The sequence below is a fragment of the Hylobates moloch genome, unplaced genomic scaffold (genome assembly GCF_009828535.3).
Source record: "Hylobates moloch isolate HMO894 unplaced genomic scaffold, HMol_V3 SCAFFOLD_13, whole genome shotgun sequence".
In the NCBI taxonomy this organism is placed as follows: domain Eukaryota; kingdom Metazoa; phylum Chordata; class Mammalia; order Primates; family Hylobatidae; genus Hylobates; species Hylobates moloch.
The window spans coordinates 48,787,944-48,795,015 of record NW_026652288.1 but is presented as its reverse complement, the minus strand read 5'-3'; the positions used below and the strand labels follow the sequence as shown (position 1 = coordinate 48,795,015).

The window sequence follows — 7,072 nt, the reverse complement described above, 5'->3', positions numbered from 1 at the left end:
GGGGCGCCATTCTCCTGAGATCGCTCTTACCAGACGCGAAGCCCTTTCCCTCTTTTTGCCTCAGCTCGGAAGTGTCACCTCGCTATCCCACCCCGGGCGGCCGCCAGTCGCTGGAGCAGCCCCAACCCGTAGACCCGAGTGGCCCTCACCTTGCGCATTCCTAACCCGACGGAGCCCCTCGTCCCCCAAAACCCCAAACCCCTTTCCCCAAAAAGTTCCTTCCTTCCATCCATTCACAGCAGCTCCCTATTTAAACTTTTCAGTCTCCCTCACCCCTCACGCCTTGTCCACCCAGCACCCCCCTCACTTGTTAACCCAAAAGTCCCCTAGTCGCCACCCTGGGGGCCCAGTGCCTTCCCTCAACTGCTTCCTCCGCAGGCCTCGCTGTCGCCTCCTAAGTAGGTGTGAGCTCCTACTCGAAACCCAACTCTTCGCTAGGCAGGAGACCCTCCCTCCCTGGGTCACCCGGTCCATCCGACTCTTTTTCTTTGGGTGGCGTAGATAGGAGGTAAGGAACCGAGGGGTGGGGTGTCCTCAGGTGTGTGTGTATCGGGGCCGGTACCCTGCTTCCGGTTCCCGCATGCATTCCCGGATTGCAGTGCGGACCCCTTCTGTAAGCGCGCGGCAAAGTGCGGTTTTGGAAGTCACGGTGGCCGAGTGGTTAAGGCGTTGGACTCGAAATCCAATGGGGTTTCCCCGCACAGGTTCGAATCCTGTTCGTGACGGTTTTTCTTTTTTTCTTCTTATTAAAACGGAGTCTCGCTCTGTTGCTCAGGCTGGAGTGCAGTGGCGCGATCTCGGCTCACCGCAACCTCCGCTTCCCGGGTTCAAGCAATTCTCCTGCCTTAGCTTCCCGAGTAGCTGGGACCACAGGCATGCGCCCCCACACCTGGCTAATTTTTGTATTTTTAGTAGAGACGGGGGTTCACCATATTGGCCAGGCTGGTCTCAAACTCCCGACCTCAGGTTATCTGCCCGCCTCGGCCTCCCAAAGTGCTGGGATTACAGGCATGAGCACCGCGCGCAGCCTGACGGCGACTTTTTTAACCCCTTTCACAACACATAAAGGTAACCCCAGTTCTCACACGTGTCTTTCGTGCACTTTCTCTCTCCAAAAGGGAAGCCGCCAAAAGGTCTTACCCCTGGATTTGGGAGGATGGGAGTGATCTTGGGAAGCTTAATTATGCACGACTGTATTGGCTGCTAGACTGTGAGGCATTTTCAGAATTTTGTAACTTCAGGCTTGCTAGGAGAGCTTTAGCACATGTCTCATTCTTTTCAGGGCATAGGGAAGGATTTGGCTGAAGGGTTACATTTTGGGAATGTGAGTGGCTGTTTTGCAATATTAGTCAAACCTAGAGTTTCCTCTAAATTTCATGACCAGAAGTCACACCTTCTGGTCGGATTACACCGAAGACCCAGGAAACAGGATTCTCTCATCTGGATTTCCTTGAGGTGTACAGGGCTAGAAGGGAGTAGCCTATTGAAACACCATTGCAGATCCAGCTAGAGCCAAGGTGTGGGAAGATAATTCTCACCTTTTATTGAGTGCTTATTATGTGCCAGGTATTGTTTTAAATTATCTATGTGTATTAACCAAGCAAGGAAATTAATCTCATCTTTAACCTTTAACCCTCCTATACTCATCTCACCCCATTTTTCCTACCGCCTAATTTCTGATTGTGGGGAGGATCTAGGCTGCTTGTTGAGGATTTTGTTGTTTGTTTTGGGGGGTTGTTTTTGAGACAGGGTCCCGCTCTGTCGCCCAGGCTGGAGTGCAGTGGTGCGATCTCAGTTCACTGCAACCTCAAACTCCCAGGCCCAAGCAATCCTCCCTCCTCAGTAGCTGGGACTAGAGGCATGCATCACCACGCCCAGCTAACTTTTTGTATTTTTAGTAGAGACTAGTTTCCAGGATTTTGCCATGTTGCCCAGACTGGTCTCAAACTCCTGGACTCAAGCAATCCGCCTGCCTCAGCCTCCCAAAGTGGTGGGATTACAGGTGTGAGCCACTGTGCCTGGCCAAGGATGTTCTTTTTGTATTTCTTGCACAGCCTCTTGTCCAAAAGGAATCCCAAAGGGCAGGGGGCTCTAGGGTAATACATAGAGCTTTCTACACATTTATACCTTAGAGTTTCCCACCTTCATACCACTGCTCAGCCTGTTCTTTCCAGCATGACCCTCACGTTGCCTCCCTGTCCCTCACCATTAACACTTTCCAAAATCCTTTAGGCCCCTCCTCTTTGATGCTCTTGATCACTCCAGCTACCTGTCAGTCTACCACCACCACCATTCACTAAATTGCATGCAAGGACTTCTCCCTTGATATGCTAACATAAAAATAAAATAAAAACAGGGCTGGGTGTGGTGGCTCACGCCTGTAATCCCAGCACTTTGGGAAGCCGAGGCAGGTGGATCACGAGGTCAGGAGTTCAAGACCAGCCTGGCGAATGTAGTGAAACCCCATCTCTACTAAAAATACAAAAATTAGCTGGGGGCAGTGGTGGGCACCTGTAATCCCAGCTACTTGGGAGGCTGGGGCAGGAGAATCACTTGAACCCAAGAGGCAGAGGTTGCAGTGAGCCAAGATCACGCCACTGCACTCCAGCTTGGGCGATGCAGCGAGACTCTGTCTCAAATAAAATAAAAATAAAATAAAAACATATTCCATTTATTTTACCTTCTAAATATGTCTCAAATATGCTCACTATTCTCAGGGGTGAGTGCAGGCTGAGCTAGAGCCTTCATTTGGAAGGTAGTGGTATTTGTGAGCACCATACGAGGTAATATATAGAAAGCTGCACTAAAGCATCCATACTGCAGTCCGGGACCTTAAACCCTTCTATGGCTGCTTTCTGTGTTGCAGGATATCACCCCTTTTCTCTCACCACTCTTCCATATTCACTACATTCTGTCCACTGGCATTCTTTTAGTTCTTCCTGGTAGTTATTTAGCCTTGCTCATGTTGTTCTCTGCCTGGAATAATCTTTCTCTTCCACTTTCTACTCATTCTCCACCTAAATGTTGGTTCTCCTATGGAGTTTTCTCTGACCACTTATTGCCTACCACATCCTATGCTCTCATCTTATTATGTGAAGTCTTTCTTCCCCTGTGGCATATAAACACATTAAACACAGATAAACCAGTCAGTTTTTAAAATTTTTTTGCATAAATGGAGGTTTTTTACAGTAGTTATGTAGAATGTTTTAATCTTTAGACTGGTATATAAGCTTCTTGAGAGTTAGGGCTGTGTATTTTATTTATTTGTATCTTCTCTACAAGGCCTTATAGATGTGATCAACTATGTGTTGAATGAATTTATAAAATCTCATAGGCTCGTGATTCTCCTTCCTACCAAATCCCAATTTGCACAGGTTCTCATATTTTTTTTTTTTTTTTTTTTTTGGAGACGGAGTCTCGCTCTGTCACCCAGGCTGGAGTGCAGTGGCACGATCTCGGCTCACTGCAAGCTTCACCTCCCGGGTTCACGCCATTCTCCTGCCTCAGCCTCTCCCAGTAGCTGGGACTACAGGCGCCCGCCACCACGCCCGGCTAATTTTTTGTATTTTTTTTAGTAGAGACGGGGTTTCACCGTGGTCTCGATCTCCTGACCTCGTGATCCGCCCGCCTCGGCCTCCCAAAGTGCTGGGATTACAAGCATAAGCCACCGCACCCTGCCATATTTATTTATTTATTATTTTTTTAAGTTTTATTTATTTATTTGTTTATTTTGAGACAGAGTCTTGCTCTGTCCTCCCAGGCTGGAGTGCAGTGGCGCGATCTCGGCTCGCTGCAAGCTCCGCCTCCCGGGTTCACGCCATTCTCCTGCCTCAGCCTCCCGAGTAGCTAGGACTACAGGCGCCCGCCAACACACCCGGCTGATTTTTTGTATTTTTAGTAGAGACGGGGTTTCACCGTGTTAGCCAGGATGGTCTCGATCTCCTGACCTCGTCATCCACCCGCCTCGGTCTCCCAAAGTGCTGGGATTACAGGCTTGAGCCGCCGCGCCCGGCCAGGTTCTCATATTTAAATATGTGGAGAGCCAAGACCAGAATTGACCAGCAGAGGGCAACCAACAACTATGTTGTGAAGGGAAGAAGGCTCCATGGTTTACAAAATGGAGGATCTGGACCAAGAAGGGAAATATGGCAGAGGTAGTTTGCTACTTGAAGATCATCCCTTTTACTCTCAAATGCTTCTCTTGTAACGTAACTTTTGGGGGTGAGAGGCCAAGACTTTAAACCTTCATATACAATAGATCATTTTAAATTTCTACCATCCCCATGTACCCACCCCATTTCCCCAATTCCTTCACCCTTCCTCTTTCACTCCAACAAATCCTATCTATTCTTTTACCTTTCTTTACCTTGCATGATCTGACCACCTCTCTCTCACCATTCTTACACATTTACATATCACCCACTGGCATTCTTTAGTTCCTGCTACAGTATGTGGCCTTGCATATTTTCCCTGAAGTAACCTTCTCCACTTAGGCCTGTAGTCCCACTCATTTAAACCTCCTAAGAAACCTTCCATAAATATCCTTCCATAACACCTTCAAATTCCTCTACTCCACTGGATCAATCCTTCATGAATTCAGAACAAACAAAACCCCACCTTCATCTGACACTTTCAAATTTCCACATTGTTTTCTACTTCCTTTTATTTTTCAAATAAAATATATACCTTTCTGCCTCCAGTTCTATACTATCAGATACCCTGTCATCTGGTTTCTGCCTCCTGAAGTGTTGTGGTTGTTTTATTTATTTATTTATTTATTTATTTATTTATTTATTTATTTATTGAGACAGAGTCTTGGTCTCTTGCCTAGGCTGGAGTGCAGTGGCACAAGCTTGGCTCACTACAACCACCACCTCCCAGGTTCAAGAAATTCTCCTGCCTCAGCCTCCCGAGTAGCTGGTATTACAGGTCCCTGTCACCATGCGCCTGGCTAATTTTTTGTGTGTGTGTGTTTTTAGTAGGGACGGGGTTTTGCTATGTTGACCAGGCTGGTTTTGAACTCCTGACCTCAAGTGATCCACCTGCCTCAGCCTCCCAAAGTGCTGAGATTACAGGTGTGAGCCACCGTGCCCGGCCTCCTGAAGTTTTTTAGACGTTAATAGAAACCACTGGACAAATTTAATAATCTCTTCTCAGTCTCCATCCTTTCTGTGTTTGAAACAACATTGATTTCTTACAGGCCTTCAGAAACACTTACTGTTTTTCTCCTTCTCGGTATACTGCTTCTCCACCTCATTTGCTTTCTTCTTACTCCTGTGGAATTCCACCAAAGCTTCATTCTCCTCCCGAGACAAAATCTCAGAGCCACCTTTCTAGGTATGTCCTCAGCTAAACCATGGTCCTTTATCTCCAGCTGCCTACATCTCTGCACAGCTGACCTAGTGTTACCTAATATGCAAACAAAGCTTCTCTTCCTCTCCCACAATCATTGTTCTGAACTTTTCCCACTTTTGTTGATACCACTATTCACTCAATTCCTTCATTTCCAGCTCTAAGAATTAATTATCTGAAGTTTTGTTTTCTCCCAAGCACATCACACTGATTCATCAATTGCTTCCCCAAGCACATCATCTTAATTCATGCCTGTTACAATGGCCCTCAAGGTGCCCTAGTTTCACCACACTGAAATCCACCCTATATTAGTGTGATTACACTGCTTTCATCATATTATTCCCCTGTCCAGGAACCTCAGTTCCCCGTCTAAACAAACACATGATCCTATTATCAACATACCCTGCCTAAATTGCCCGTTTTTCTTACCCTTACATCTTTCCACTAAGATACCTTCCATCTAATCTGGCTGGTCATCTCCGTGTGACAGCCCAACCCCTGCCATCCCTCATGAAGTTCCTTCTCTTTACTAACTAGGTATTCTCACCATATAATGATCTTTTCAGCAATAAATTCTTAGATCTTAAAAGTATTATTATTTTGCCCAGACACGGTGGCTCACGCCTGTAATTCCAGCACTTTGGGAGGCCGGGGCGGGTGGATCACCTGAGGTGAGGAGTTTGAGACCAGCCTGGCCAACATGATGAAACCCCATCTCTACTAAAAATAAAAAAATTATCCGGGCATAGTGGCGCATGCCTGTAAGCCTAGCTACTCAGGAGGCTGAGGCATGAGAATTGCTTGAACCCCGGAGGCGGAGGTTGCAGTGAGCCGTGATCGCACCACTGCACCCCAGCCTGGGCGACAAAGTGAGACTTTGTCTCAAGAAAAAATTAGTCTCACGGCTCACTGTATGACCTCTGCCTCCCAGGGTCAAGGGATTCTCCTGCCTCAGCCTCCTGAGTAGCTAGGATTATAGGCGCACGCCACCACACCGGCTTATTTTTGCATAGTAGAGACAGGGTTTTACCACGTTGCCAGGCTGGTCATGAACTCCTGACCTCAGGTGATCTGCTCGCCTGGGCTTCCCAAAGTGCTGGGATTACAGGCATGACCCACCTGGCCTGGACTTAAAATTATTTTTATGTAACTAACTTTTTTTTTTGAGACAGAGTCTCACTCTGTCTCCAGGCTGGAGTGCCCTGGCGCGATGTCGGCTCACTGCTACCTCCGCCTCCTGGATTCAAGTGATTCTCCTGTCTCAGCCTCCGGAGTAGCTGGGACTACAGGCGCATGCCACCACGCCCAGCTAATTTTTGTGTTTTTAGTAGAGATGAGGTTTTACCATGTTGGCCAGGATGGTCTCGCTCTCTTGACCTCGTGATCCACCTGCCTCGGCCTCCCAAAGTCCTGGGATTACAGGCGTCAGCCACCACGCCCGGCTGGTAATGTTTTCTTTTTTTTTTTTTTGAGAGGGAATCTTGCTCTGTCGCCCAAGCTGGAGTGCAGGGGCGCGATCTTGGCTCACTGCAAGGTCCACCTCCCCGGTTCACGCCATTCTCCTGCCTCAGCCTCCCCAGCAGCTGGGACTACAGGCGCATGCTGCCATGCCTGGCTAATTTTTTTGTATTTTTAGTAGAGACGGGGTTTCACCGTGTTAGCCAGGATGGTCTCAGTCTCCTGACCTTGTGATCCGCCCGCCTCAGCCTCCCAAAGTGCT

General features: G+C 47.9%; 1 non-coding gene across 1 annotated transcript; it reads left to right on the top strand.

Moving 5' to 3' along the window:
* The first annotated feature begins 643 nt into the window (after positions 1–643).
* On the top strand, positions 644–725 carry TRNAS-CGA (transfer RNA serine (anticodon CGA)). The gene has a single exon. It is a non-coding gene; the product is annotated as a tRNA-Ser (tRNA).
* The last annotated feature ends 6,347 nt before the right edge of the window (positions 726–7,072 follow it).